General features: G+C 46.4%; 1 pseudogene; it reads left to right on the top strand.

The window, feature by feature from the left end:
- The first annotated feature begins 1,896 nt into the window (after positions 1 to 1,896).
- LOC133050431 (beta-defensin 103A-like) lies at positions 1,897 to 2,758 on the top strand (annotated as a pseudogene).
- The last annotated feature ends 3,997 nt before the right edge of the window (positions 2,759 to 6,755 follow it).

Raw genomic sequence — 6,755 nt, 5'->3', positions numbered from 1 at the left:
CTTTCTTTTCTATTATTATAAAAGTACTGTAGCTGGGGCCAAGGAAATTAAACCCTCACAGATATTCTGTAGAATTAGGTAAGACTTACTGAAACAGCTTACTGCAAACACTCATTCTATTTTTAGGTTGATGTCCCTAAATTAAAATAGATCTCTACTTAGTGAAAGATTCCAATGCTGATCAAAAGATTAAAGGTGAAAACATTTTATTGCTAAGTTGCCTCAGGACAGAGGGAAAAATCTCAGAACATACAGTTCATGTAAGACGGAAGAGAGGTGGGTGAGTGAAGACTAGAGACCATGACGTATTATGAGAAGCTTTTCCCTGTTATGTTGGGAATGGGTGAGTGGGTGCTTGTGCTCAGGAACACTTTGGGAGAAAGCAACTTAATGGGCTCTCTCCAGATCCTTAAAACTCTAAGGATTATGCCTGAGCCTTCCTTCTTTTCTCCTTCCCTCCTTCCCTCCCTGATTCCCTCCATTCATCCATTTATTAATTCACCCATAGGTTGAATTTTCCATACTAGGACCTCTTTACTGAGACACCAAAACTCTTAATGACTTCTCCCAAATGTACTCCTCACAGCACTATTTACGGGATAAATTGTTTTAGCCCTGTTTTACAGCTGGATTTAGAAATAACATAATTTCTTCAAAGCCGTGCAAGTTGTGTGTAGGGAGGACTTTAACTCAAGCCCAGGTGGGTTTGATTCCAAAGACCATGTTTTTATTAAATATTCAACAATCCCAAAAAACAAATTTACTTACTGAATTATATAAACAACACATTTATAGATTTGTTTATATATTTATACATATATATATTTATATCTTTGTTTATATAAAAACAACAAATACGTTAGCTTGAGTGTGACCTCTGCATCACTTGGGACATACTTATCCTACCAGATTGTTTGTTGATCACCTGAAATCCAAGCTAAACTGGGTGTCCTGCATTTTCCCTGCAGCCCTCCTCAGGGGACAGCCTGCTCCAGGCTGTGCTGTGGTGACAGCGCCTCCAGATCTTAGCGTCTCAAAGGAGCCAAAGTTGATTCTTGCTCAAACGACACCAACCCGTGAGGGACCAGGGGCTCTGATCAGACCCCATCCCCAAGGAACAGCCATCGCCTTGGGCGCTGTTGGTCCTGTGTCAAGGAAGGAGCTCTCAGGACTCACGTTGGCGATTAAGGGCCCTAGCCCTGAAGGGAAACGTCCGACACCTTCCTGACTCATGAATTTGGTGGTTTTCAGACTGCAGTAAGAATAAGCTATGTTTGACCTGAGATGCTGCACTCCATCACAGGCCAAGGACACAGGACACAGTCTCTGGAATGCAGCCCACTTTCCTTCCCTTCCCACACATTAAAAGCTGATTCCATTTCGGGCATATCCATGCAGGCTCAGGGCATGACCCAGGCCCAATCTACACCTAGATTCTGAATACGCCAGCCTTGGACTGGACTGATGGGGCTCAGGCTCTCCCAGGACTTTAGGAAGAAGCAAAAGCTTAGAAGACACAGTGGGCACAGGGGAGCTCCCAGCTACATGCCCCAGGACTGCATCCAGGAGTGGGCAGGTCTTTCCCGTCTCAGACAGTCAGACCTGAGCCAGCCCCACACGAGCACCCAGAGCTCAGAGGCATCAGAACAGGCCTGTGCTCACATCAGGCTCTGAGTCTCCCTGAGGTTTGTAATTAACTCCTGGGGGGAATGGGCATGGTCTGCTTTGTAAGGGACCTTGGCATGAAGCATCAGGAAATACGTCATATTGTCATCCCTGTAATATTACAGGAATTGCAGCTGCTGAATGCTTCTCCCTATGGCTACGGACCTGGAGCCTCTATAAAGTGAGCGAGCACACCGTCCTGTCCAGTCTCAGCTGGGAAGCCAGCCAGCCATGAGGGTCTACTACCTTCTCTTTGCGTTGCTCTTCTTGTTCTTGCTGCCTGTTCCAGGTAAGATGGGCTGGGAAATGACAGGGCTGAATGGATTGAGAATTTGTCAGTCAGAGTCAGCCCTCTCCATTCATTTGGGAATTTTAGATAAAGGAGATTTATTGCTTGGGAACTAGAAATTACCAGTTTTTCTTTTTCTTTTTTCTTGACAAAGACCATCAAGAAGCTCAAAGTAGGGTCTCCATCCCTTGTGATTCACTCTTAAGAGACTAATCAGCTCACAAACCATCCCTCCATGGGAGGATTATTATACCTGTTCATGAGACAGGAAGAAAGTGATGTAAATCTTTAATACCAACAGGAGAAATGAACTTAATCTGAGCACAGAAGCACAGGTTCCCTTTTATTAGCTTAGAGGTTGGAGGTACAGTCTTTCGGTCTCTTAAGGACTTGGGGGATCATCGTGGCCCCTGCCTCCCAGCTGTCAGGTCACAAGCGGGCTACCATGTTCATGCAACTTTCTCAGCTGAGCTGAACCCACAGAATGATTGTTAGTAGCTAGCCCCACATTCTTCTTTACTCCAGATGGAAAAGAAAGAAGAAAAAGACATAAAAGAACAGAGAATGGCAACAGGTAACTTATTAGAGAGATTTCAAACCCTTGGTCTTGCACCTCGCTCTTCTTAAAACCTTCCGAGTGCTCCGTTTCTTCACCGTAGGCAATGGCGGAATCATAAGCTGGTTACAAAGGTATTACTGCAAAAAAGAAGTGGCCGGCATGCTCTGATCAGCTGCCTTCCAAAGGAGGAACAGATAGGCCGCTGTTCCCTGAGTGGACGAAAATGCTGCCGGAAGAAGAAATGAAAAGTCCAGAAACACAAGGAGAATGTTACATAGTGTGAAAATGCCTCCTTGAAGACTCCAGAAGCCAAATCAAATTAAAGACTTTTAACAAAAACTTAGAAGCTTGATTATTATCATGATTATTTTTTAACATTCTGTTTATTGTGTTGTTGTTACCAAATAGGCAACTTAGAAAGTGTTAATGACTCCCCTTTAATTCAAATAAAGTATAATCCCTAGAGGAAGCCACAAGAGGGTCTCAACTGATGTTCCAAAGATTGTCAGATTTTTTTCCTCTTTCACAATTTTCACCCCACAATAAGGTTGGACCACTTGTTCTTTCTGAAACACTTCCTTTGCCTTCTGTCACCCATCTGAGCTGTGCAGTCTGTCCATCTGTCAGAGCATCTCCCCACCAAATCCATCTCGGAAACTTCAGGGTATCCCGGAGGGTCTTCCCAGGTCCTTCTGAGCACGTTCCAGCTCAGAGACAGGGGCACCCTGGCTCCTCCTCGACCTTGCCCTTAGCTTTCCTCTCACTCTTGCCTCTGTTCTGACTGACCTCAGGCCTGGATAAAATCTCTCCTCCAGCTATGTCTCCAAACCCATCTCTCAGGGGCACCTCAAGTTCTACCTCCTTCTTAAAAACACATATTTGTTTCCCCAACAAATATGATCTTTCCTTTTAAAAGGGTTCTGATCTGAGTGCTTCTGTGTCCATAAGATTATTCAGGCAAATATACTGCAGTGGGTGGCCATGTCCTCCTTTCTGTGAACTGAAGTACATTCCAGGGCCCTGTAACTATTCAGTGGCCTCTGGAGGTTGATACAGAATGATTCGAGCAAACGTGGTGGCAGGCCCATCACCCCCAACAAGAGCCCCCAGTCAAGGAACTGAGTTCTCAGGAAGAAAGGGCAAACACTCAAAGACCAGAGCTTGGACCCCACAATTCAGCATTAAAAATAAAAAAGGATGTGATGGGACTGTATGCTGCCCTTCTACACTACACAACTAGGAACCAGGCAAAACCTGTGAAACCACTGATTCAGACTCTGGCACAAGCAATGCAGGATCGTAATTGAGGAGAGCAGAAAACAGGTAGGTGAGGGACTTCCCTGGCGGTCTGGGCTGGGAATCTGTGCTCCCAACGCAGGGGGCCTGAGTCCACCCCTAGTCAGGGAACTAGATTCCACATGCTGCAACTAGATTCTGCCTGCTGTGATTAAGGTCCAAGGCAGATAAAATAGTGAATTAACTAATTAAATTGTAAAAATATCTGTGCTCAGCCATTTAAAGAAAGAAAAGAAAACAACTTAAGTGAGACTTATGGCATCTCCAGCCTCTGCAGATTTCCAGGCCTAAAGCATAGGGAACAAGAACACAAACAGGCCAACAATTCTTCTGAGTTGAAGAGAGTAGGGTCAAAGTTCAGAGAGTGCAGACATCCTCACTTCTGGACAGAAAACCAGCAACGGGCATCAGGATCAGGGCTGTGTGCTTATGTGCTAAGTCACTTCAGTTGTGTCCGACTCTTTGCCCTCTGTGGACTGTGGAGTTGCTGAAAGCATAGGGGAAAACAGTGCTTTTCATTCAATTCTAAAACTGCTCTAAAAAAATCAAGTCTGGGGAGGAGCCAAGATGGCGGAGGAGTAGGACGGGGAGACCACTTTCTCTCCTACAAATTCATCAAAAGAATAACTGAACGCAGAGCAAACTTCGCAAAACAACTTCTGATCGCTAGCTGAGGTCATCAGGCGCCCAGAAAAGCAGCCCATTGTCTTCGAAAGGAGGTAGGACAAAATATAAAAGATAAAAAGTGAGACAAAAGAGCTAAGGACGGAGATCCCTCCCGGGAGCTCTTAGGCGGCATTGCTTGGGGTAGGGTCCGGGCCTGAGTGCCCTGAGGACAATCGGAGGGAGCTTCTGTGAGTTGCCAACTTGAACTGTGGGAGACCAAAAGAGAGAGAGTAAATTAACCGGCCCGAACACACTGCCGGCCGTTCGCAGAACAAAGAGACCGAGAGGGTCCAGAGAGGAGCTCGCAGGCTGCGGACCGGCCCAGCTCCGCCGGAGGCAGGAGGCAGGGGGGAGGGGAAGGTCGCGGCGAGACACAGGGCGCAGGCACCCGACCGGCGCGGGCGGGGACTGGGGCTGGGGACGCGGAGGGCAGAAGGCGCGCGCACCCGACTGGCGCCAGCGGAAACTGAGACTGGGTCCGCGGAAGGGAGTAGGCGCGCCACACCTGGGGAGAGTGCGCCCACCAAGCCCCTCGCTGCCTGGACTGCTCTGACGGGGAAGGCACAGAGAGCAGGCGCAGCTTTTCCTTCCGCGCTTTTGTGGAACACCCGAGGGCTGGAACCTCGCGCAGCGCGGGGCGCGCTCCATATAGAACAGCCGGGAGCCTGAGCAGCGCAAACGGAGAAAGCAGCGTCAGCCCCTCCCGGCAGCCCCAGCCCATCCCCGCGGCGCAAGCCTGTCCCCACAGCGCCAGCCCCTCCCGGCAGCGCAAGCCCCCCCCCCACCTCCCCGCGGAGCGATGGAACTAGCTACCTGAATAAGAGTCCACCTCCGCCCGCCTGTGTCAGGGCGGAAATGAGGCTCTGAAGAGACCGGCAAACAAAAGCCAAATAAACAAAGGGAACCGCTTCAGAAGGGACTGGTGCAACAGATTAAAATCCCTCTAGGAAACATTGACTACACCGGAGGAGCCTATAGATATCGAGAAGCGTAAGCTGGAACGAGGAGCTATCTGAAACTGAGCCGAACCCACACTGACTGCAACAGCTCCAGAGAAACTCCTAGATATAATTTTACTTTTTTCTTTTTTTTTTTTTTATTTTTTTCTTTTTTTCTTTTTTTTCTTTTTTCTTTTTTCTTTTTTCTCTTTTATTTTCCTTTAAAATCCCCTATTACTCCCCCATTACTCCTTAACTTTCATTTCCATAGACTTTTACGATTTTTTAATTAGGGGGAAAAAAAAATTTTTTTTTCTTTTTTTTTTTTTCTTTTTTTTCTTTCCTTTTTCTCTTCTATTTTCTATTTTTCTTTTTCTCTTATTTCTTTTAAAGTCCTCTAGTACTCCTCTACTACTCCTTAATTTTCACTTTCAATACACTATAAACTTACAAAAAAAAAAAAAAAGAAGAGAAGCCCTATTTTTAAACCGAAGATTATTCTCTCCCAATCTTGACTCTCTGTTTTCTACCTCAGAACACCTCTATTTCCTCCTTTCCCCTTCTCTTCCCAATCCAATTCTGTGAATCTTTGTAGGTGACTGGGCTACGGAGAACACTCTGGGAACAGACAGCTGCGTAGATCTATCTCTCTCCTCTTGAGTCCCCCTTTTTCTCCTCCTGTTCATCTCTATCTCCCTCCTCCCTCTCCTCTTCTTCATGTGACTCTGTGAACCTCTCTGGGTGTCCCTAATGGGGGAGAATCTTTTAGCCATTAACCTAGAAGTTTTCTTATCAGGGCTGTATAGTTGGAGAAGTCCTGAGACTACAGGAAGAATAAAACTGAAATCCAGAGGCAGGAGACTTAAGCCCAAAACCTGAGAACACCAGAAAACTCCTGACTACAAGGAACTTTAAGTAATAAGTGACTGTCCAAAAGCCTCCATACCTACACTGAAACCAACCACCACACAAGAGCCAATAAGTTTTAGAGCAAGACATACCACGCAAATTCTCCAGCAACGCAGGAACATAGCCCTGAACATCAACATACAGGCTGCCCAAGGTCACACCTAACACATAGACCCATCTCAAAACTCATTACTGGGCACTCCATTGCTCTCCAAAGAGAAGAAATCAAGTTCCACGCACCAGAACACTGACTCAAGCTTCCCTAACCAGGAAATCTCGACAAGCCAATCGTCTAACCCCACCCACTGGGTTAATCCTCCACAACAAAAAGGAACCACAGACCTCCAGAATACAGAAAGCCCACTCCAGATACAGCAATCTAAACAAGATGAAAAGGCAAAGAAATACCCAACAGGTAAAGGAACATGAAAAA

Source organism: Dama dama, chromosome 32 (assembly GCF_033118175.1).
Source record: "Dama dama isolate Ldn47 chromosome 32, ASM3311817v1, whole genome shotgun sequence".
In the NCBI taxonomy this organism is placed as follows: domain Eukaryota; kingdom Metazoa; phylum Chordata; class Mammalia; order Artiodactyla; family Cervidae; genus Dama; species Dama dama.
This window is presented reverse-complemented; position numbering and strand designations above follow the sequence as displayed.